At 39.1% G+C, this 26,306-nt stretch overlaps 1 long non-coding RNA gene across 1 annotated transcript; it reads left to right on the forward strand.

Moving 5' to 3' along the window:
• The first annotated feature begins 12,293 nt into the window (after positions 1–12,293).
• On the forward strand, positions 12,294–24,560 carry LOC119260902 (uncharacterized). The gene is made up of 5 exons (XR_005128849.2): positions 12,294–12,337; positions 17,045–17,092; positions 18,415–18,472; positions 22,578–22,649; positions 24,170–24,560. It is a non-coding gene; the product is annotated as an uncharacterized LOC119260902 (long non-coding RNA).
• The last annotated feature ends 1,746 nt before the right edge of the window (positions 24,561–26,306 follow it).

Below are 26,306 nucleotides of genomic sequence, written 5' to 3' on the forward strand. Positions count from 1 at the left end.
TTCCCGGGGTCAGATGGCCGTTGTTTCTCAAGGCATGAAAGTTCCAAACAGGAACTTTCACTTTGGGAAGAGATGTTTGCCTTCCTCTCATCAGCTAGAAATGTGTGCTATGGCCAACACTAACTGCAGGGAGATCTGGGAAGATGTTTCTGCTTCCTGCTCTCTAAAGTAGAGAAAGAAAAGGGAAAATAGGTTCATGGGTAGCCAATCCATAGTTTCTGTTACTAGGTGATTATGAAGATGACTGAGTTTTTCAATTAGTGTCCAAATGTAGATCGTCTTTAAGGAATAGTTAACAAAATCAGAAGTTAAATATAATATTAAAGAGAACATTTTATACAGTAATAAAGTTTGTGTGATAGCAAAATATAAACATATCTAATATCTGCCACTTTTGTATGGATCTCTAGATAGCCATGGTCCCAGTATCACAGTATCTCAGATTTCCCCAAAAAGATTAGCAGGATTGAGCCCATCTAGTGAACACTAATTCCAGTCTTCATAAGCTAATTCTTTAACATCCCCCAACTTGTAAACACACACATCTAATTTCCATGTAAGTTTGAAATCTACTAAGGTCGTGGAATTGGGGATATTCATTCAATCATCCCACAGATATTTACTGAGACTCTTAGCCTGAATAGGCAACTTACTTGCACAATGTCTACAATTAGGATAAGTAGATATCACCTCTACCTTCCAGGAACTCACAGCTTGGAAGCAAATCTAGACTAATCGATAAGACTCTACAGAGGGATGGAACTAGAGCAAAAAGAGTGAAATATATAATTACAGCTCCAGTTGGAATACTCACTGCAGGGACTACAGAGATGATGCAAGAGTGGGGAACATGATATTTAATCTGAATTTAGAGGGCTGAGGAGAATCTTGCCACAAAAAAGGGTTGAGCCAGCAATTCTTCTAAGCAGAGGAAAGAAATATCCGTAGTATTTATTCCCATAATCACAGAACTTGAAGATTCTCCAAGCTTCATGTATTCCTCAACCTCATTTTGTATAATTTTAAAATATTATGGCAAGATCACAGGGCAATTGTATTGCCTGTTTTTTTTTTTTTCCTTCCAATAAATTACACGGAGCAATGGGGGGAAAGAGAAATAAATAACTAGGGTGTAAGAATAGACATAATCTTCACTTGTAAGATTCAATGAGTATAAATTCTGCCCCTTTCAAACATGTAGCTACAATTAGGAATCTTAAATGGATTCAGGTGCTCAAGTGGTCCTTTTAAGTGGAAGCATGTAAGGAGCATAAAATCACAGTTTTCAATTCTATCACAAAAAGGGAGTTCTTTTATGCTTCCAACTTAAAGAACCTCTCAGCAACTGAATCCATAGAGCAGACCTCCCTTCCATGCCCTCTTATGTCTCTGTCTATTGAACACCAGAATAGAGGGGAAAGCCTAAGGGATGCTTGTCAAATCTTCTAGTAACATCCAGTTAACTCATAAGTGGACAAAAATGGGCATTTTCCCACTGCAACAATCCACATTTTATTCACTTGCACCAAGTGTGATAATTTTGGCTTCAGACCCGCTAAGAGAGTGACTAAGACAAGTGTTTTCTGAACTCCATGAAAATATAAAATGTTTCCTTTGCCTTTGCCCCCTACTGTAACTAATGTAGTATACATGTACCATCTGCATCATAAAAGATTGGCTAGTTAGTTGAATGAGTTCATCAATTAGAAGGGAGGTTGTGGAGTTTAAGATAAAATAGCAGGATGTCACCTAATTCAATGATTTGTATTATTGCAAATGTTATTCATCAACAAAGAAAATATCGGTTTATGTAACAACACCACTTAGTCAGTGCTAGGCAGGCATTGTTCTAAGTGCCTTGAATATACTAACTCAATCTTCCCAACACCCCTTTGGAACTATCCTTGATGCTGCCTGAGATTAATCAACCAGATCACATCTGAGAAGAACAGAACTATGCAGGGAAATTAGAGCTCTGAGTAATAGATGCTTTGTGTGGAAGCCAAAAAGTGCCCACCATACTCACAGAATGAGTAACATCACCAAGACTCAGTCTATAGCTTCTGTCTCAGATGGTGAACCCTCACCACACCTCACTGTCCACTACCCAGAACAAAGGCATGGATGGGTCATGAATACATGAAAGTTCTTTCTCATTCATACAATACACAGCCCATTCAAGAAATTTCACCTCTCTCTTTAATTTTTTTTTTTAAAAATAAATTTTATTTTTATATTCCCCATACAATTGCAACCTCCTTATTTTGACCCCAATCCCTCCCCTCGCTGCCCCCCACCACCCATAGAGTGTCTCTGGTTCATAGTTTTTTGTTGATTTTGATTTTCACTTTCTTATAGTTATTCATTTTCATGGTCCCTTATTTAAGTTTTCTAGATTCCTGCTATGAGTGAGACCATCCGGTATTTTTCTTTTTCTTTCTGGCCTATTTCGCTGAGCATGATCCCTTCCAGCACCATCCATGTTGCTGCAAATTGCATGTGTTTATCTTTTTTGAATGCTGAGTAATATTCCATGGTGTATATGTACCATATCTTCTTGATCCAGTCATCTATTTTTGGGCATTTGGGCTGTTTCCAAAGCTTAGCTATTGTAAACAGTGCTGCTATAAACATAGGGGAGCAGGTGCTCTTTGGAATTGATGTTTCTGTGTCCTTTGGGTAAATTCCTAGGAGTGGAATTGCTGGATCATATGGAAGCTCTGTGTTTAGTAGGTCAAGAAATCTCCACACAGCTCTTTATAGTGGTTGGACCAGTTTTCACTCTCTCTTTTATTTTTAGACCCTCTTCCTTCAACAATTATTCATCACATGCCTAACATGTGGTAGATCCTGTTATACACAGATGAATAAAATGCACAAGCAAATCTGTCCCTGAGAAACCTCTGTTGATTCTGGTGATATTTGAGGAACACTGACTGAGGCACAATCATGGGAAAGCTTTGCTAAGTCTTTTGTAAAGTCAAACTCAGATCATCAACTATGAGTCTCAGTCTTATGTCATGAACAGAGCTCTTTCCCTGCCCACACCTACAGCACCAGCACCATGAGAGCATTCTGACAGAGGGGAAAGCAGCATCATAAATACTAATGGAGAGATGAGCTTTGAATATCAGGAATTTCAAACTTAAGTGAAGCAAAATAGGGAAGGAGCTTTTTTTTCAGTCAACACTGTTCCAACTCAAGAATTAGGTAATAAATAAATAAATGAATAAGCCAATGCCAACCATTCAGAATTGAAGTGTCCACAGGGGAGGGGGGAAATGGAATCAGAGGCACCAATGGAAATGCATAACCCAGTAAGGGAAGACTAAATAATCAATTATAGCATGTGAAAATAACATTTGCTGAATTAGATTTCAGGCCAGTTTTAGCTTACTGTGTGTTAATGCTTCCTAACTGCCTCTGTCTAGACATGGAGAGGTGGTCAAACATTCAGACACTATCAGAATGGTATTCTTATTCTGAACAGATGCCTCATTATGCAGGGTAATTTAGCATTATCAATAAAGGAATTGACCAGGTGAATCATGGACTTTGTAATGGCTCAAGAGCTCTCACCTGTAATATCTACAAATAAGACCTGAAGTTGGGGTCTGGATTTGCTAATAACCACATGTTATTAATCACAAGGGACACATTTCCTTGATTTTACACCTGGAATATAAAAAGCCCTTCAGTTCTGTGAAACCAACATGGTAAAATAAAGTCTACTGTCATTCATTAAATATGGGCTCAACATAACAGCAATAATTCAGTAGTACAACATTTGCTGAGAAGTTATTGACACTTAAATGCAGTGAATAAACAGTACATTATATGCAGATGCAATACATCCAGATAATAGTTTTGAGATGTTTTCCCCCAAGTTTCACAAAAGTAAGAAAGATAAGAAAGCTAGTATTTTCTAAGTGACTCCTATCAGACAAGTGTCTAATCACGATAAATCTTTACAGAAATTTTGAGTATGGTTGTAGGGTAAGGTAAAAAATCAGGCTTTTCTGCCCTCCCGCCATCAGGATAGATGAGGGAACCCTGTGATCCTGAATGCATGCCTGATGGCGGGCACCTGATGTGGGTACACATGCGCTAAGACTGTGCTTTTTAAGGGCGGTGTCACGGGGACGCCAATAGAAGCTGAAAGAGAAGAAGCCCGAAGCAGAAGCAGAGAACGCCAGAGAGCCCAGATAGAGTGAAGATTTGCTGGGGGCTGAGAGGACAGCCATCCTCCCAGCACCCCTGCCTGCCACATACCCGCTGAACCCCAATAAAAGACCTGCAAAAACGCCACTAAGGACTCTGACTCCTCCTTTACCCGGTCTGCATGGGATCCTAGAAAACCTGCTCTGTATCCAATCCTGCCTTTACAATGGTGTTATGTCCATTTTATAGGTAAGGAAACTGAGACTCAGAGAAGTCTGATAACTTGAGCAACTTGCCTTGGTAACACAATGAAAACCAGTAAAACCAAGATATGAAATGAAGTCTTAGGTCCCCAGCTGTTAAAACTTCTGCATAAAATAGCTCTTCACTATGATATTTCCCCCATGGATGGATGGCAGCTGTAAGCATAATCCCAACATTTGATGAATTTGAAGTTCAATTAAGAAGAGGATATATATGAGATTAATCTCATACTTAGCTCATATAGGAGTGTATAACTCAGTGGTACAGCATTTGACTGCATACATATTTCATATATATGCATATGCTAAAGAACTAGGCAATAAAACACATGAACAAAAAAGTATAATCTTGCTTTATGCATATATAATCCTTTATAGTTTCCAAAATGCCTTCACTTAAGAAGATTTTCTTAACCTTCCAAAAATTCCTCATGTATATATCAAGCAAGAAGTATTTGTTTAGTTGTTTATGCTTGATATTTGAAAGAAATTGGGAATAATCTTCATACTCATTTAATTTTATTTTATTAAAATTTCATTTCATTTCATTTTGCTAAACATTGGTGTGGGCCATAATAACTTAGCTTCCACATAAGTTCAGGAAGCAGCGCACCCAAGAGCTATACCCCACTTTGAGAAGAACCATAAAATATTGTTACATAAATCTAAAAGAAATTCTTCACATAAGATGATACAGGGGTAGATTATACTATCTCCACTGTGTTGACGGTCTTACTATATGCCAAGTATTATAGGCAAAACCTATAGTTACCTATTAGTCTTCCCAGCAATTATTTGTAGTAGGTATTAATATTAGCCCAATCTTATAGATGAGGAATCTATTGCAACAGAATATCAGAGACAATGTCATTAATCACACTGCTAGAGAAAGGAAAAAGCAAGCATTGGAATGGCAAGCTGGATGCTACTAGCCAGCATGCAAAACTACCTATTATGGGGAAAGATTGGAGAGAAAAGATTGACAGATTGGATATTAAGTCAGGTAGACCTTGTGTAACAGTTAGGAATCCCGGGTTATGACCCAATACTATTGTGGTAACTTTGGAATAGTAATTTAAATTTATGTACCTCTATTTTAGCACTTGTGCAAATGAGCTATTAGCACTTCCTCTTGTAGTTTCTCACCAGTCAGAATTCACTTTGTACCTTTACAGTATTACTAAAATTAAGTATTATGGGTCTACTAGCTTGGGCAACAAGGGATGAGAGAGACTCATTTTCACAAGCATTTCAAATATTTTTCTATCTGAAACTGGTAAAGGAACCTTAACTTTCAGAGTCCTTGAGCTCTGCAATTCTTAGAACTTTATACCCTCGAGCTTGGGCGTGGAGTCTGCCTTTCTCTTTTCCCCAGCTTTTAGAGACAATAGAGAGTTTTGCAAAGTGTGTGAACCTCATTGTCAAATACCTTATCCAACTTAAAAATAAAGAAGCTGTGTTGGGGAACATGGTACAAGTTCCTACAAGCAAAGGGCAGGCCTCTCAAAAAAAAAAAAAAAAAAGTCTTTCTAATTGGCATCTTTTCCCCCATATCAGTTCATTCAATTTAAGGTTTGGATCCAGACCCTACTGAAAACATAATGCTGCCCATGAATTATTCTGAGGATGATATATAGATGACCTCTCCCTGCAAGAGCGTCAATTTAATTCAATTTGCCTCCCAAGCATTAAGCTTGCTTCTTTTAATTGAAAGAAAATTTTGTTGAGGAATTTGCCTCAGTGACAGTTAATCAAAAGGTGTGAGGGTTTTCTTTCCTTCTTCAGGAAGATATCTTTTATCTAAGTTGGCCACCTACACTGTTCCTCAGACACCTCTCTAACCAGGGTCTCTTAAATCCAAACACTAAAACCCACACCCGTTAGTCATGGGGAAATTCTTACATTATATGTGAAGCCATACTTTTTCTTGTTCCCTTGTTCTAGTAATTTGAAATTATTGCTCAGTGACTCAGTACGTCTCCTTCTAAACTTATTTGCTAGAAAGAACGGCAATATATGCTGTGACTCAGGATAACATATCAACATTTGGGAAAAAGGAAATTATAGATTTGGCAATTTCTCCTCCCATCTTGAGTTTCCACGTGTAGATCCATGAAATGTTAATGCAGTATAACTGATCCCTGAATTCTCTTAGACTTGTTTGCAATTGATTGCCATATAAAAAAAGAGGCCAAAGCAATCTACAGAAAGGTAGTATCAATAATCCAAAAAGAAAATGTCATAAAACAATTGAATGACAGTTGAAAATAGCTGCACTGTATAATGGATCAATAAGAATTACAAAGGCAAAGTAAATCTGAACATTTGATGAGAACATAGTTTTTCATCCCCAAACCATATATAATTCGGTTCTTAAGAGTATAAGGGAAAAAGTTAACTGTTAGTGAAAATACAAGTGTCAGTGAAAAGAAGCCTGTTTTCAGGATGACATGACAGACAAAGAGGAAGAAGATAGGCCTCTGGAAATCTGCTTATCATTACCTACATTCAAAACCATTTAAAAGAACCAGGTACACTCAGTCCCAATGCCACCCCACCGCCACCCACCCCCATCCTAAGGCCAGGAAAGCAAAAAAGTATCTTCTCAAGATTCCATTGATTATTGGTGGCTGCCTGTGGAGCTGAGTTGAAAAGAATTGTGAAGCTCAGCCTGGACTCAGCAGGAAAGACTGTTAGCATCAATTAGTGATGTCTGTCATGGATATTTAGGTTGGGAGAAGCCTTAGTAAAAATCATGTTCAGTATTTGCCCTTCTAAAATCTTAAGGCACATTTGCAGAACATGGATGAAATATATGAACATTATTGCACACGTCTGTTAGTATACATCAGTAAGCTATCACTGGATTGTAGAGAATGCAAATACTCAATTTTATGAGATAATATCAAACTGCTTCTCAAAGTGCTTGTACTAGTTCACACTTCCACTAGCAATGAGGTCTCTCCAACATGCAGAAAATTTTCACAATTCTCTTAACTATAATAGATGAGGAAAGATTTGAATTTAGACATATTGTCTCCTAAACATTCTCTGTTTACAACTGCATTACCCACAGAGGGATATATGTTTTGTTCACAAGGCCTAAGTGTTATAGAGCAACCCCGATATTAAACGGGTTCCTGGCTGTGGGTCCTCACCCGCGCGCTTTAAAGGGACTTATGAATACTCTACTACAGACACACGCAAAAGGGTTAATAAAAGGTTTATTTACAAGAGAAAAAGAAATAAGGAAAATGTACAACTCAGGGAGAAAATAGGGAAATAAAGTCTTTAATGCGTCCTACCCGATCCGCCGACCTGGAAACCCAAAGTCACTCTCAGAGCTGGCCGGACGCTGCAAGCTGGCCGAGAGCCCAAAAATGGAGAGAGCCCCCAAAGCCCACGTGTCTGCCTTTTGTATCCACCTGGCTGCTTAACCCCACCCTCAGGTCCCAGCCACCTTCCCTTTGGTGGTGATGGGATTTGGAGTTCCCAGTGTCTTTGGCTTTGACCTGGGGTGGGGGTGGAGTCCACAAAGCCTATATGAAATTTGCTTTGGGACATCCTTTTTCCCCCTAACATAAGGAAGAGAAACTTGCTAAAGACGTATTGGGTAAAATTCAGGATATTACAGAACTCAAAATAAAGTTCTAGCAGCAATAAGCCCAACATTTTCTTTTTGGTTTATAATTGAATCTTGTCACAGAAAGAACAAGAATTCTCGATTTTAGGGGAAAGATTGAGTTAAACTCATTAGGCCAGAATAAACCCAACTTTAGAGAACAAATTATACACTTTGTAGATTAACTGCTAATTTCCACTTTAAGGATTATTTGCCTTGAATACAAGGATTTTGCATGCTTCAGTGTTGTGTATAGGCTGAGTTCAACAGCTCTCAGAAGAAAAGGCTTCCAAATCCTTTTCTATGATGACAATTTTAATCTATGACTAGGTAGAGTGTTGTTCTCTATTTGGGAACATATCAGTTGGTTTGGTCATAGTGATGAACCCCATCTTTTTATTTTTTTTATTATTTTTTTTAATAATAAATTTTATTTTTATATTCCCCCATACAATTGCAAACGCCCCATTCTGACCCCAATCCCTCCCCTCCCGCCCCCCACCCCCCAAAAAGTGTCTCTGGTTCATAGTTTTTTGTTGATTTTGATTTTCACTTTCTTATAGTTATTCATTTTCATGGTCCCTTATTTAAGTTTTCTAGATTCCTGCTATGAGTGAGACCATCCGGTATTTTTCTTTTTCTTTTTGGCTTATTTCGCCGAGCATGATCCCTTCCAACGCCATCCATGTTGCTGCAAATTGCATGTGTTTATCTTTTTTGAATGCTGAGTAATATTCCATGGTGTATATGTACCACATCTTCTTGATCCAGTCATCTATTTTTGGGCATTTGGGCTGTTTCCAAAGCTTAGCTATTGTAAATAGTGCTGCTATAAACATAGGGGTGCAGGTGTTCTTTGGAATTGATGTTTCTGTGTCCTTTGGGTAAATACCTAGGAGTGGAATTGCTGGATCATATGGAAGCTCTATGTTTAGTAGGTCCAGAAATCTCCACACAGCTCTCCACAGTGGTTGGACCAGTTTGCACTCCCACCAACAGTGCAGAAGAGTTCCTTTTTCTCCACAACCTCACCAACATTTCTTGTTGCTAGTTTTTTTTAATATGTGCCATTCTCACTGGTGTGAGATGGTATCTCATGGTAGTTTTGATTTGCATTTCCCTGATTACAAGTGATGTTGAACATTTTTTCATATGTCTGTTGGCCATTTGCATTTCCTCTTCAGAGAAGTTTCTTTTTAGCTCTTCTGCCCATTTTTTGACTGGATTATTTTCTTTGTTGTTGCTGAGTCTCATCAGCTCTTTGCAGATTTTTGGTATCAGTCCTTTATCATTAGTGTTGGGTGCAAAAATGTTCTCCCAGTTGGTGGGGTTTCTCTTTGTTTTTGTTATTGTCTCTTTTGCTGTGCAGAAGCTCTTTAATTTGATGTAGTCCCAGCTGTTTATCTTTGCCTTCACTATCACTGCTTTGGGTGATGTGTCTGTAAAGATGTCTTTGATGTGCAAATCCCGTAGTGTTTCGCCTATATTTCCTTCTATGTATTTTATGGTTTCAGGTCTTATGTCTAGTTCTTTAATCCATTTTGAGTTGATTTTTGTGTATGGTGTGAGGTAGTGGTCAAGCTTCATTCTTTTGCATGTAGCGACCCAGTTTTCCCAGCACCATTTATTGAACAAACTTTCTTTGCTCCAATGCATAGTCTTTGCTCCTTTGTCAAAGATTAGTTGACCATAAATCTGTGGGTTTATTTCTGGATTTTCTATTTGAGAACCCCATCTTTTTAGATATATTAGATATGGTTGTCAGCTAGGTCTGCAATAAGCAAGTGAAGTGAAAACATCTAAAAACGCCTTTTACTTTAAATATATTAACAGACAAAAATGGGAAGGTTATAGGTAGATGAATTGTTCTCATTTCTACTTTATATTTATAAACATCAACCTCTATTTATTGAAGCTGAATCAAGAATTTAAAATCTCTTGATATTAAAATACAAATAAAAGCAAACTTTCCAAGTCACACAGTATGCACAGTCTATGTTACTCCTTTTCTGTTGACTTGTTTGGATTTTTAAAATATTTTAACAAAGGATATAAAACAAAAAATTAGAAATAGGCATGAGATATATTCATTTCTCAAATATATTTATAAAATTCTTGCATCTTAAAATGAATTCTGGTTTTAAAATGAAACTGTGGGCCTCCTCTGGTAGCTCAGTGGTTGAGCGGTGGGCTGCGAAGCTGCCCACAGTCTGCAGCACTGGTTCGATCCCCGGCCACCGGCGAGGGTCCCACATGGTGCGCAGACCTCTCCTGCAGTCCACTGGTCCCCTCATCAGTGTGTTTCGTCAGTCTGCCTGCTCTGCTCCCAGGTCTGGCCCTGGTGAATTCTCTCACCCTCCTGTGCTTCTGACTGTACCCAGTGCTTATATAAATAAATAAATAAATAAATCTTTAAAAAATAAATAAATAAAATAAAATAAAACTGTTAAGACTCATAATCTCAAGCTTGAAACAACGTTTTAAAATCTCTGACTTCACTGAATTCATTTCAGACCATTTTGTGTCTTTGCTGTAACTCGAAATTACATGAGAGCTTGATCCTTATTAAATGTTCTTGAATTCTTAACCTCTTATATAATTTCTATTTTTATGTATTGTAAATAAGATGAATATTTTCCCTAAAATTATTAAGAACAGAATGTAAATTTCTAAATTACAAAAATGACAAAATTCCCTTCATACTTCCTCCTTAAACAGTGGTATCAGACTGAGGACTATTTAAAGATCTGTTTCAAAAGAAATATCCATAATTTTGCTGATCTTTATGGTATCATATTCCCTTGATGTTCAGCCAGTAATACACTGCCTTGTCCTCAGTTGCATTTGTTCTGCTTTAAATGATATCTTTGGTTTCATTTTTTTTTTTAACCCAGCACCAACCAATTTTATATACCTACCACAGCTCCTTGCTCCATATAGTCTGTGCGTGCATGTGTGTGTGTGTGTGTATAAGCAATCTCTTTCATATTTCAAGTTGCTGTTGAAGACAGGGTCATTATCCACATGTCCAAGTAGCTAAGAATACCTCACACATAGAGCAGGGTGCACGCAGCTATTGGAAAGTAGGGCCTTTCAGGCTTTCCAATACCCACCTCCATTGTCAATCATCACAGCTTTGCCTCTTCCTCTCAGGCTGCCTTTGCACAAATTAATCTGTCTCCACTCTTTCGAGACTGCAGTTCAATCTGTTTTGGGTTTCATATAATTTGAGTAGATAGACTCTGTTAAAAGTGCTCCTTTCTCCTACGTCCCTTTACCACTACCCCAGTTCCACTAACCACTAAAAAGATGTGAAGATCCTAAGGAAATCCAAGTATAGGCCTATTCATAGTTTTAAATCTTATTGCCTTGGCAGTCCACTTTGAAACTGGTGATAGATGAGATATGATACCATCTGGAATGCGGTCATTTGTCACCCCATTAGGTAAAACCTCTATTGCAACTGTTGTCAGGAAAGGTCTTAGTAATGAGGAGAGTATGTGATTCTGTAAGCCTCCCTCTCTAACCTGACTGGGAGACCTATGCTATGACACTGAGATATAAGGGTTGCTTACCAATTAGCAAAGCAAACCACACTCGAAATGTGTAAACAATCCTCTCAATTGGGCAGAAAGCCCAGGACTAAAGTTTCTCTGACCTCTTATAACTAATGTAACCACAGATACCTCTTCCCTTCAATTATTTAGGCTTCCCCCATGCCTGGATTGGATTCCTGCTGGCAATAACGGGGCGCACACTCATTAATCATCTTCTTGTCACTGTAGTCCAGTGGGGGGCAGGAGGCTTGGGAGGAGGGCCACAGGGAGGCAGAGATGCTTACTACCAAAAATAGAATATAGAATGCCTTCTTTCACTGATAAATAGAAGCAAACTCTGCAATAAACATGCTATCTTGTCATGGGCAAGTCCTTCTGCAATTGTCTTGAAAAGAAGCATATAATATCAGTGCTATATAGTGATATATCAGAAGCATACAATAGTCAAGATGAAAATAGATACTAAATTAAAATAAGGGATTTTAGGAAATAACTATATAACTATAAATTCAGTTATACCAATAATTTTTGAGTCATGGAACACTGGATTTTCTAAGTAATAAATGTTTGGTCCATGAAGCCTGACATTTGAGTTTTCAGCCTTTATCTACATGAGAAACTCCGCTTATGTGTGTTCCTATGTGCTTACAGAAACATTTTTATCTTCCTAGATGTATTTGCAAAACACAACTTTCAAGGCTTCCTAGAAGACTGTCATTGCACACAAATACAAGGTAATGGAACATCAAAAAATTAACATCTTTTAGAACTCGAATCACTGTTAAGAACCAGTGCCATGACTTCATTTTATAAATGAAGAGGTTCAAGGCCAGAAAATTATTATTCAAGAGGCTCAAGTTCCTTTCCAAGCCTTTCTCCCAATGTGGGCTTGTTCCTGACACTTTGTATCAGTTCGCCCATATTCCTGCTCTGGCTTAATATGCTATCTCATGGGGCACAGAGAAAAGATATTCAGGGTCCACAATCATCTTTTAAAATTAGATTGAGGGGCCTCCCTGGTGGCACAGCAGGTTGAGCGCAGCGCTGTAAAGCTGTTCACAGCCTCTGCAGTGCGGGTTCAATCCCAGCCGGCCGGGGAGATACCCACATGGCGCAGCAGACCTCTCCTGTCTCACCCACTGCTCCCCTCAGCAGTGTATTTCAGTCAGTCTGCCTGTTCTGCTCCCTGCTGTCTCTGGTGAATTCTCTCACCCTCCTGCACCCTCTGGTTCTTGTATAAATAAATAAATCTTTAAAAAAATAAAAATAAAAATATTAGATTAAACTTCTGCTTAGTTTAGTTTAATGAAGGAGCGTCATCCCATTCTTTGGTTGAGAAAGCAGAGTTAGAAAAGTTAAGTTGAGCTAAGTAGTTGGAGGCAGACTACTTGGTTAGAGGCGGAATAGGGTTGGTGCCCAGTCTGCCTGACTATTAGCACCCAAACGTGCCTGGTATTTCCATTTCTTTTCTTTTTTTTTAAGATTTATTTATTTATGCATGTAAGAACTGGGGTATAGGCCAGATGTGCGGGAGGGTGAGAGGATTCACCAGAGACAGGGCAGGGAACAGAACAGGCAGACTGACTGAAATACACTGCTGAGGGGAGCAGTGGGCGAGACAGGAGAGGTCTGCTGCACTGTGTGGGTAGCTTCCTGGCCTGCCAGGGATCGAACTCATGCTGCAGTGGCTGCGGACAGCTTCATAGTGCAGTGCCTTCCCTTGTGCCTCCAGTTGATCTTTTATCCAGGAAAACAAAAACATGTTCACTTTTGGTGTACCTGTAAAAACAATGTTCGCCTTCATACAGGCATAAGATGAGAACTGAAAGGGAATTGGAGAGACTAGATACACCACTCAGCATAGTCTCCTAGACAGCCCACCAATGGAGTCCCAGGAGCTTCTGAGGGTTGTTCTGGGGCTATTTACATAGTGGAGGATGGTTCTAGAACCACTCCAATTAACCATTAGTTTCACCCATCACCGTGTTTCATCTCTAAAATAACGGTAAAAGCATCCAACACTGATGATTTTCAACATATTGGCCTGCAAATGAAAAGTATCAGCTAATCAATTTAGTGATGTCTGCCCAGTGAGAATGGCTTGAGGGAGGGTGGCCCACTGTGTCATATAGCAAAGTCAAGTGGGAAAGACTAGACAACCACCCGCTATTTAAAAGTCACCATCTGTTTTGCAAGTTGTTCTCTCCCTTTTGTCCTTTTCATTTACCGTTCTTTTTATATTTTCCCTTATGACTTTTCTTTTCCTGTATACATAGTATTATCTTTCACAGAGCAGAGAAATCAAAATCTATTTGTTCTATTAATTAGTCTAAACAATTTCCCATTGATGAAACGAACCACAAATTGATGAACAGGAATATAGGATACAAATGTCTGTGTTAGAGTACAGATTCTGTCCAAAATAAAAATAGGCTGGATTATCTTGGTGGGTAAGTCACTTAACCTCTCTGAGTCTGTTTCTTCACCTTTAAAATTGAGATCATCAACCAGCATAATTGCAAAATACAAAACAAAGCAAAACAAAAACTATATGTGACACTGCTTAGTAATTTGCTAAGCTTCATATAAATACTATTTTTTTAAAGATTCATTTATTTATGCATACAAGAACTGGGTACAGAGGTGTGGAGGGTGAGAGGATTCACCAGAGACAAGAGTGGGGAACAGAACAGGCAGATTGACTGAAATCCATTGCTGAGAGGAGCAGCGGGCAAGTCAGGAGAGGTCTGCTCTGCCATGTGGGTCACCTCCCTGGCAGGGGATTGAACTCATGCTGCAGTGGCTGTGGATAGCTTCATAGGTTGTGTCTTAACCCTTTGCGCCACCAAGGAGGCACATAAATATTATTTTTAACACAATCAGATGTTAGTTTCAAACCTTGTTCACATGACAAGGTAAAATCAATGATTATTGCTATGGATTATACTACAAGATTTGTATATTTAAAATTTTGCAACAATATAACTTAAGATAGGAAATTCTGACTAAAGTAACTTGAGAAACAATTTTAGCATTTGATACCTAAACCAAACCCTAATCAAATAAATCCCTGTGGCTTGTAACTCAATTCATCTCTCTGTTGATTGGTTTGACATAAGAGCTGCAGTTCTTATAGAAAGATCTGCTTGCCAAATCAAAGTGGAGATTAAGAGGGAAAATGTCCCAAGTGTAAATTGTGTTTATAAAGTTTATCTGTCATCAAAACCTTTCTAAACTTCAACTAAAATTTATAACTCTCTAGGCTACACAATCTCATCAGTGCTCCAAGCCACACTGGGAATTCTTATCTGTGTGTGTCTTATCTGATTGACCGTAGAGCAGGAAGAGAAATTATGTTCTACTTCCTGCTGTCCTATCTTTTTGAGCTTAAAGTGTCCAGCCCACGATTGTCAGCATAAGTGAGCCCAGACATTCGTCAAGAACATTAGGCTGCCTTTCCTATGTAGAGGAGCTTCTCCAAAATTCATCTTCAAGGAGTTTCTAACCTTTGGATTAAAAAAAAATTGGAACAGTAGCTTATCAACAAAAGTCAATGACAGCACATAGTTCTAAGGGATGACAGGTGTGAAACCAACCATCACTGAAATGCAGATTACAAATTCAGAAGCAATGGCAGGACTTGAAAAGGTGGGGGAGGAGATGTAGTGAAAGGGCAAAAAATACTTCAATATTGTTTGTGTTAAATAAATCTCCCAAAATGTTTTTCATAACTTTCGATAAAAATTTTCAAAGGGCCTCTCCTAGTGATGCAGGGGTTAAGTCTCATTGCTATCAAGCTATCACCAGCTACTGTGGCATGAGTTCAATGCCTGGCCAGGGAGCTGAGCGACATGGCACAGCAGACCTCTCCTATCTCATCCGCTGCTCCCCTCAGCAGTATATTTCAGTAGACTGCCTGTTCTGCTCCCCACTCTGTCTCTGATGAATCCTCTCACTCTCCCACACCTCTGGCCTACACCCCAGTTTTTGTATGCATAAATAAATAAATCTTTGAAAAAATACTTTCAAAGCTCCTCCTTGCCCTCACAATAAAGTCCAGCCCCCCACAGAAAGCATGATTCAGTCAACAAGTGGTTATGGAATGCAGACTCTGAGCTAAGAAGTAAGGAGACCATAGGGAGCATGGAGCTTCTGTGAATGGTTCCTTATAACTTTCCCATATCCTGCTCTATATAAAAACTCTATACAGCTATAAAGTTCTGCAAGAGTTCATTAATATTTCTGCTTCCTCTGCTCATCCAAATATGGCCTCCTCCTTCCTTTGAAAGCCTCCTTAACTTTCAAAGCTAAGCTCAAATGTACTGCTTCTTACAACCTCTGCTAATCCATGAGGCCAACTTCCAAAGCACCTTCTTCTGCTTCTCCCTTAGTCTATTCAAACTGCTACAACAAAAATAAGGGGTGGATTAGAAATAACAAATTTATTTCTTACAGTTCTGGAGGTTCAAGTTCTTATGAAAACCCTTCCTGGTTCATAAATAGTCATCTCATCATTGTGTCTGCACATGGCACAAGAGGCAAGGAACCTTCTGAGGCCTATTTTATGTGGTATGGTGGCTTTACCCTCATGACCTAATACATCCCAAAGTCCCACCTCCTAATCCCATCACACTGGAGTTAGGACTGAATTTTGGAAAATGAATGGAGGACACAAATGTTCGGTCTCTAGCAATCTTTTAATTAGCCAATAAATTAACAATCTATTAGTAAACAAAGTAATTCATTGGGAATACGTCATAAAAGGAGGGAAAGTATGCTTTGGAGACAAGCTTCCCCCACACACACACACACGAGGATCCAGCATTGGGTTATTCACAAGCATATAAAACACCTTCTCTCTCCTTGCCCTGATCCTCGTAAGAGTGTAGCACAGGTGTGCATGCACCTACGGCAGTTAATCAGCAAGACCAGCACCCACAGCTAACAATCAGGATAGAGGGACAAGAAAGCGGAGACAAAATAATGAGACTGTTCACAATAGAGTGATGAAGATGTAATATGTTTATGAAGAATAAGAAATAAGTATTTCTCATTCATAAATGGACATCAGTTTTGGAGATACCTTACACAACAGGTAATTTTACCACAGTGTATACTGCTTCTCGAAAATGGTACCGAAGGTGAGACTGGTCAAAGGTGATGAGTGAGAGACAGCACTTTTTCTTTTTGTAGCCTCAGGCAAATAATATCCTGAGGCTTGAGCTAAACATCCGGGTGAGCTTGGAACCCAAGGAGAAAGCAACCCACTAAAAAGATATAACCTACATTTGCCATTCAGATTTATTAAATCTTTTCAGTGTTCTCTTGAGAGAAATCTATTTAGAAACAATGAATAATTAAAACTAATATTAACAAGCATATCCTTAAATTTCAGTGAAAGTCTTTCTCAATTTTTTCTCTATGATTTCCTCATAATTTAGAATGAGCAACTCTCCTGGACCCCGGGAATGAGAAGTCTGTGACCTAGGGTAAGCTGCTATTATTCACTTGAATTCCTCAAAAGGGATAATCGGGAGGGTTGTTTTTCACTGTGATTTTGTGATTTCCAAGTGTATTGGGAAAAGTGCCTATGAGTATTGCTGATGAGTCAGACGCTGCACATTCTCGGTAACATCGATGAGAAGCCAAGGATGAGTGAACACTACCGCTTGCAAAATGATTTCAAAATGAGCCCCAAACAGTGGTTACTGGCTTTCTCTTCGTCCTATCCATTTGGTGAGAAATCACTTTTAGTAACAGGCAGGGCTTGTCTCCTCAGCTTGTCACCCACTAACCAATTTCCCTTTGCCTTTTCTTACGCAAAGTTCTTTAGGCACATCCAGGAGCTCTGGGGTTCCTTCTTATAAAGGAGAGTGGGAAATCTTGCAGAATCCACAGGCAAATGAGGACAGGAGAGAATCTTTCCAAACCAGAGCCTTCAACCTTGATCAGGAGACTCGATCCTCTCATTTCTTCAACACATGATTGCAGTCAATGGTGGTTCTTAAGTAGGCATCCAAAAGAACGAATTGATTGAAACAGAAAAGAAGGTATTAGGCACACTCAGTAGATTTTAGCCTCTCTGGGAGGATGTAGAACCAGGTCTGAAGACTCTATAGGCAAATCTAATGCCCACTTTACTCAGGAGCATGGCTACAGCAGAGACCCGCATATCCAGCATCAGCAACACTGGGTCCTGGAGGCACCTAGAGAACCTCCTCCTTGGGGGAGTCTCAAAACCACACATCTCTGGAACTGCCTTCTCCACATTGGGTTCTCAATGCGCGATCCTCCCATCCTACCTTCCAAATCAATGACATACCTATAGATCTCTGGTTTCACAGTACCCAGAGCTCATACTCATGCCACAATGTAAAAAAAAGACCAGAAAAATTAATTTCTAGTACTTTCTATAGGAACATAAAGACAAAACAGAGATTCCCCAAATAGTCATGTTCAAAGATACCAAACCAGGGGCTTCCCTGGTGGTGCAAGGGGTTAAGTCTCAGCACTATGAAGCTATCCACAGCCACCGCAGCACGAGTTCTATCCCCAGCCAGGGAGCTGACCCACATGGCACAACAGACTTCTCCTGGTCTCACTTGCTGCTCCCCTCAGCAGTGTATTTCAGTAGATCTGCCTACTCAGCTCCCCACCCTGTGTCCGGTGAATCCTCTCACCACCACCCCCACACACCTCTGGACTGCACCCCAGCTCTTATATGCATGAATAAATAAATCTTTATTAAACAAAAAAAATACCAAACTGCCCAAAAGAATGACATGTGTCCACTCTCTTAATTTCTTAACAGAGCTGGGATATCAATCAACTTTCTAGATCATGAAGAACAAAAGAATCCAGAAGGAATGGTGTGTTTTCATTCAATACCTCTATTCCCACTGAACCCTTGCCACTTGCTCTTGACTTACAAGCTGGTTGTTTTTTTTAATTAAATTACTCAATATTTCTAGCGCAAGCCATTCACCCAAATGGAATCCCCCTGGGGGCACTCTTGTCTTCCGACAGCTCATTTCCAGGCTCAATTGAATTTTTCACAAAAATTGAGTTATGTTATTTCTAGGCCTAAGACCCTCCAATGGCTGTGTAAACACCTTCATACAGCCTGCTGGGCTGTCTAGAAACTGGCCCCTGCCTGGATTCCCTGCAAGCCATCTGGGGCCCCCCTACTTCCCCTCATTGACTGTTCCTCAGCTCCACTGACCCTCCAACATAGGCACTTGTGGTTTTTTCCTACCTGTAATTGTGTTCCCCCAAATTACTGCATGGAAGATCCTTTGAATCATAGGAGGTCTTAGCACAAACACCACTTCCTCAGAAAGACCTTCCTTGACCACCTTATCTAACTTGGACAACCTTTCCCAAACTCTTCAGTTTCTGTACCCTCTTATTTATTTATATATTTATTTATTTATTTATTTATTTTTGTGGGACCCTCGCTGATGGCTGGGGATCAAACTGGCGCTGCAGAGGCTGCGGGCAGCCTCGCAACCCAGCGCTCAACTGCTGCGCCACCAGGGGAGGCCCTGTACCCTCTTTTTTAAAATCATAGTTTTTATCAGTGCCTACATTTTATTGCTCTATTTAGCAAACTGTTTATTTTTTGTTTGCTCTCCCAAAAAATGAGATTCAAGTTCATCTCAGAATCCCCCGTACCTACAACTGTGCCTAAGCAATTAACAGGCCTTTACACTGTATCCCAAATTCCTGGCTCAATGCCTTCCACATTCTGCCTAATTCAGACTTCCCTTTGCCCCACTTCCTCGCACCCTAACTGAGTTCCCTGTCATGTGTTTGAGCAGATGGAACCTCCCACCTACCCTGAAGCAGATGGCGTCCTCCCTGGCTAGTGTAGGCAGAGTATCAGTAGTCTGGGAGCGGAGCACATGATCGAGCGTACAGGGCTGTGGAGTTTGGAAGACATTGAGTGGGAGAGTGAGGAAGAAAGGATGGGGACGTCAGGCCAGCCAGAAGTCAAGTGGGGAACCATCTGACAAAAGTGGTTAAAGATACAGAGTTGGGGCCTCCCTGGTGGTGCAAAGGGTTGACGCAACCTATGAAGCTATGCGCAGCTACTGCAGCACAAGTTCGATCCCCGGCCAGGGAGCTACCCATGTGCCACAGCAGACCTCTCCTGTCTCGCCCGCTGCTCCCCTCAGCAGTGTATTTCAGTCAATCTGCCTGTTCTGTTCCCCACTCTGTCGCTGGTGAATCCTCTCACCCCGCCACCTCTGGCCTGTACCCCAGTTCTTGTATGCATAAATAAATAAATCTTTTTTTTTAAGGGGGGGCCTCCCTGGTGGCACAGGCAGTTGAGCGCTGCACCGTGAAGCTGTCCGCAGCCTCTGTAGTGCCAGTTCAATCCTGGACGGCCGGTGAGGGTCCCACATGGTGCGGCAGACCTCTCCTGTCTCACCCACTACTCTCTCAGCAGTGTATTTCGTCAGTCTGCCTGTTCTATTCCCCGCTCTGTCTCTGGTGAATCCTCTCACCCTCCCACGCATCTGGCCTATACCCCAGTTCTTGTATAAAAAAATAAATCTAAAAAAAAAAAAAGGTACAAAGTTGATAACAAAAGTCAGTTGACTTATTATCTAGCTGGGGTGTAACCTCAGTGGTCACTTTTTTCTTCGAAGCAGAGAGAGAGACAGAGTCAGGCATACAAACTATGTCTCTCATCTAGGAACTATTTCTTAAAGACAGAGACATGCATATGCTTATAAATGCTTTTTGATAATACAGAGTCCCAGGAGCCAGAGCTCTTAGAAGAGCAAAATATAAAAAAAGAGATACACTTGGCCTTGAACTGTCCAGTGATATCAGAGTTATCTGTGCTGTCTCAGCTATAGCTTTAAGAGAAAGATGGCATCCTTTTCCCTTCAAGTAAAGTTCTATTTTAATTACGTTTCCTCAAAACATTTACCTGAACTGTCTCTGCTCCAAGTATACCTTCAAATGAGCATGTCCTCAAACAGATGACAGGCATCACTGAGAATCCCTACATCATAGACCTTGACCTAAATGTTGTGATAAATTGAGTAATAGTTTTCAGTCTTAACTACTTTCTTTTTAATTATCTGAACTATCTAGATAATCACTTGCATTTCACTCTAATGGAGAAAGTACCATGATGTTGTGAAGTGTGGTTTGTATTAGTTACACCCCCTTGCAGTTGTATTAACTCAACCCAATCCAACCCCAAGCAGAATCTAAATCTCTTACCTCAAATCAGAGGACTTACCAGGCCCAGAACTGTTGAATGGTAGGTGATGAGGAAGCAGGCAGAGAAGTGCTTTTCCACTCCACTCTTGTCCTCCTGACTGGAGGTATTCACCCTTGTCCCTCCAAACCACCCTTTCTCTCCCACTGAGTGTTAGAGAAGCTCTGCCTTCCCTCTCCCTGCCTCTAAAGGCAATTACATCTAACCACTCCAACTGGGGAAAGAAGAAATGGACCTTCAGGAAAGCATCTTATCTGTCACTTAGGTAACAGACTTATTTAAATGATGATTTCTACTTTGGGGTGAGGTGGTAGGGGCAGAGACCCTGTTAAATCAGTGAGAGAAAAGAGGGGAAGGTAAATGCCCAGAAACAACTGCATTATTGTTTGGGGTTACAACATTGACTCAGTTGCAAATAGCATAAATCACGAGATTTAGACTTAAAAGTACTCAATGATACTTAACCCTACAATGAGGTACTTAGACAAATAAAGAGGACCTTATCATAGATGAAAAGTTTCCCTGGAACCAAAATGCTGGGGTGCAGGCAGATCTAATGAGTAAATGTGATTTGGGGATTCAAACTCTCTTCGGACCCTTTTTTCTGTTTCCTGTCTTTTGTCTACTGTCTACTTCATTTCTTACTCTTTCACTCACTATCACTCTTCTCTCTGCTTTCCAGCTCTTTCTCTCCTTCTGGTGCTTACTGTGGTTCTTGGCCTTGGTCTGTCTCTTTGCCTGGAGCAGCTTCCATTGTTTCTCTTGTCTACATAGAAGAAGCACAACCAATGAGGTCTCCTGGATTTCCCCGTAACAGGTCTAGCTGCTCAAGTCCACCCTTGGACAAATAATAGGGGAGCTACTGAGTTAATGTTATATGAACATGACAGTCAGAGCTAGTCCTGGAACCATGAGAAAGGAAGTCATGGGGCAGGAGACCAAGGGGCAAAAGATTACTGGCATATATAACAATTATCTACTACCTAATGTACATATAATGAATCATTTATTGTCATCCTTATGAGTATCTTACCAGTTGCCTAGAATATTTCATCTCACTTGAGAACAAAGGAATTAGATCCTTAGAAATATTTGCCAACCTATCTATCCGTATAATAAAGATCTTTTAGAAATCTATATCACACACTTAACCAAAGATGGGATTCTGCTCTTATTTCAGTTGTGAGAAATTCCTTGGTGTTCTGTGTGGTTGCCCACAAAATTAAGTGCTCTATTCTACATTTTTAACAGATGGGAGAGCTTTCTTCACTTACTATAATTCTCATGTCATTGAGCCAGAAGGGAGTAAGGGAATTAGAAAATAACGATACATTAAGCAAATATCAATTGCTGCTCCTTCTTTTTTTTTTTAATCACTAGAATTTTAATGTCATTTTTTTCCTCCCTCTGCCTATCAGTACAAAGACGGAATAGGTGCTCAATAAATTCTTGCTGAAATAAAATGTTTATCTAATAGGTGCAAAGTCACTTGACTGACTGTGCCATTTCTCCTCTGATGGAACAAGCAAATAGAAAATAGATAAGTGTTTAGGTATACTTCAGTATACATCAGAAGTCCCATATAGATATTCCTGGAATGTTATTAACGATTATCTTCACAATTCTAGGCTGTAAGGGTTTTTTTCTTTTTTTCAAAATTAGCAGTAAGTGTGGTTCCCTTAGGGAAGTTCTAAAAATATTCTGTTCCACATACGGTTTTCTTGATGTTACTGCAGGTGTGTGTGTGCCTTTGCTGGATGCAACAGTCTATCTGCTGTTTTGAATATATTCCAAGATCATTTGCCAAGGTATGGGCAATTTAATCTAGAAGCATTTATTAAGCACCTCTGTGATAACTGCTATGTAATTTCAATAAATAAAAAGCTAAGATAAATTGTTATGTTAAAGAAGCAGTTTTGTTTTTCATTCCTAGTAGATATTCTACATCTTTCCAAAAACCACAACTATTAAGATAAGGTGCATAACTTTAATTTATAGTTTTTTCACTGTTCTTGTTTCCAAATGATTCTGAGTCCCCTGTTCTTTCCATAATCATAAGACTAGTTTTCAAAATCTGAAATCTGCTCCCGTCTCTCTTATTTTTTCTCATTTTAAAATTGCTTAAATTAAATTTGTATGTTCTACTGATAAGCAGATTTTTTTCTTTCTTGGCTTTTTAACTAAAATTCTTACTGTTCCTTTCTGATGGTAGAAAAAAAGAAATATTTTAACTGAAATTTATTTAAAAACTGAAGATTTTTAAAAGAAGGAATATTTTCTAGGAATTAGTTAGCTGTTCTCCATGTGTTTCTTTAGCGTTATTTACAAACCAGATAATGGAATATGGCCATTGTCAGGTCAATTGGGTCACTATAAAAACTAACATGGATAATGGACACATAAAAAGTTTTCTTAAGAGAAAAGGTTATTTTTTTGAAGAACTTAAATTAATGAAGATACATATCTAATATAAATGTGAAGGACATAGAGGTTTTTATTTCTGCCAGCTAATATAACTGCAAACTTTGGTTTGAAAGTCTACAGATGATGTAGAATTAGCAATGCCTTGAAAACACTCAGCTCTCCTTTTAATTTAACAACCTCCTCATAATGTATAAATGACTCAAGTATGTGTACAACTGTACTGCCTAATGACTCTCTGGGAAGAAGGAGATCTTCATTAAAGCATTTCTGTGAAAACTCTGAATTCAGCAGAATACAGGGTTTAGCTCCGGAGGGACTATTAGTGCTTTGACATATTCAGCAACTCCATCCCCATGAAGCATTGTTTTGCTATCTGATATATTTTGCACATAACACCAGTAGCATCTTTTATCATAGGGCTTTAAGGTTTGTACAGCTACATTTACTATCTTGATTTTCAGAGATTCAGAAAGGTTAAGTGATTCCAGATCCTATTCTTTTCTGCCCTCATTAAGATTTCAGAGCTCCACCAACCCCTATCTGGGAAGAAAACAAACTGTGACACAGATAATGTCGTCCATCTGGGTCACTGCAGCAGTTCCTAGTGATCCATCTGCCCTGATACAGCAGATACAGGCTGGGAACACCAGTCACCGTGCCACAGCCACTGCGACTCTCCTTGATCTCTGTTCTCCTCTCACGTTACGGTCACCCTTAATTTACACATTGAATTCTTAATCATTCCCTACTCTACCCTGTTGCTTAACCACTTCATGTTCATTTATTCAACTGTCGTGTAATCATGAAACATTTACTATGAGGAAAACATGATTCTAGACTGGTGTATATGTGGTTTTTCTTTTTTAATCTTACTCATGTAAATACCTCTGTCTTATTCAAACAGAAAAGAAGAATTTAAGGACAATTGGTTTTGATTCCACTGAAGAAATACAAAGTCACTGTTCTCAAGAATTCTAACAAAGGAAAGAAGAAAGGACTCCCCAAAGTTATTCCAGTTTATCTCGTCTCCTAAGTATGTCGTTGAGTTGAAATTACTCATCTTCTCTGAGGTTGGGTATGACCATGTAAGTTCTTTTGGCCAATGAAGCATGAGTTGGAGTGAGGTATACAACTTTCATGTGGACGCTTTGAGGACCAGTAAGTAACTGGTCACATTCCTTTTGTTCGGCCCTAGTGATCGTAGAGGTATTTGATAAAAGTAGAGCTTCCGTAAACCAGAGTCTTGGAACATGCATTATAAACAGAGTCTCTCTCCAGTCTTCACTGAATATGGAGCAACGGTGAGAAGTAAACTTTTGTTTTATTAAACCACTGTGATTTTTTTAATCAGCTTTATTTATGCACTATAAAATTCTATTTAAAGTGGTTAAAGTTCAATGGCATTTAATATATTTGTGTGATTTTCATTATTATCTCATTTTAGAACATTTTCATCAGAAAATCGTTGAGGAGATTTCATCCTCAAGCAGTCTCGTTCCCATCAGCTATCACTCCCCATTTCTTATGTATCCTCCCAGCACTACGTAAGCGCTAATCTATTTTGTTTGTATTTATTTTCCTGTTCTGGACATTTCATGCAAAGTGATTTGTGGTCCTTTGTTTCTTTCACTAACCATATTTTGGAATTCATCCATGTCCATCCATGTTTGGAGGCTCATCTCACTAATAAATTACCTTTTTATGTACAATACTAATTTTATTTTTAAATTTCAACTTGTCTCAGTCTGTCATGACTTTTAACTGGGTTTCTTTCTGTTAATTTTTTTTTCAACATGGCCAGAGGACTAATATATTGTTTTTCATTTGTAAATACAGTATACATCTGTACCACTTTTTCTTTATTCATTCTTCCTGTGGTCTATGTTTGGGTTTGCACTTTTTGGCATTTATGAATAATGCTGTTACAAGCATCTGTGTGCAAATTTTGTGTGCAAATATATTTTTTTTGGTTTTGCCTGGAATTTCTCTAGGAATGGAATTACTAGATCATATGGTAATTATGTTTAATGACTTAAAAAACTGCCAAACTTTTTCCAGATTCATTGTACCCATTCTATTCACATCAGCAGCATATGTAGTTTCTACCAATAATTCTATGGTAAGTCACCTGTTATTTGTCTAGCTTTTTATTCTAGTCATTCTAGTGGACGTGCAATGGTCTATTACTAGGGATTGACTTAAGGAGAAATGATGTTTCTGCATTATTCCATGGACTTACTCACTATTTGAGAATCTTCTTTGGAGAAATGACTACTAAATTCTTTGATCATTTTATAACTGCATTATCTGTTTTTTAATTACCGAGTTGAAAGAGAGAATTACAAACTCTAGATCCAAGCCCCTTATCAGATATGTAACTTGCAAATATTTTTCTCATTCTGTGGGTTGTCATTTTCCTTTCCTGATGACATGTTTGCAAGACAAAAGTTTTTTTAGCTATTCTCAGTTTTTTCATTTCCATAAATTTTAGGTCAGCTTGTCAATTTCTACTCAAAAAATTCCCAGGAAGAATGTCAGTAAGGATTGCATTACATATATGAATCAACGTGGGGGAGAATTACTATCTTTAACAATATTGAGTATTCTGATCCATGAACATAGGGTGTCTTCATTTATTTAGATAATCTTTAATTTTTTTCAACAGTATTTTGTGGGTTTTGGTACACAAATCTTACACTTCCTACGCAATCTCAGGAACAATATGATTTTTCTATTTCCAAAGTGCAAGCTGACCTTTAGGTTCTGTGTTCTCCTTTCCTGCTGTGCCAGTTAGCACAGGACTCCATATTCTCCCCCTGCTTTGGTCACCAAGCTCTAGCTTATCCCTTACTTAGATTCTCTCATCTCAGCGAGACTGTTATGAAGTCACAACCATAACCTCATCTCCTCTTGAGAGTCCAGAAAACTCTGTCCCCCACCAGATGAAAACAAGACACAAAGGGTTAAATTGTTTCACATGGAATCTTGTTATTTCATTTTTTTTTCTTTGCTTCTGTTTGTTTTTACTAGACTATATGGGA

The sequence above is a fragment of the Talpa occidentalis genome, unplaced genomic scaffold, assembly GCF_014898055.3.
Source record: "Talpa occidentalis isolate TD23 unplaced genomic scaffold, MPIMG_talOcc4v2.1 talOcc4.6, whole genome shotgun sequence".
Lineage (NCBI taxonomy): Eukaryota > Metazoa > Chordata > Mammalia > Eulipotyphla > Talpidae > Talpa > Talpa occidentalis.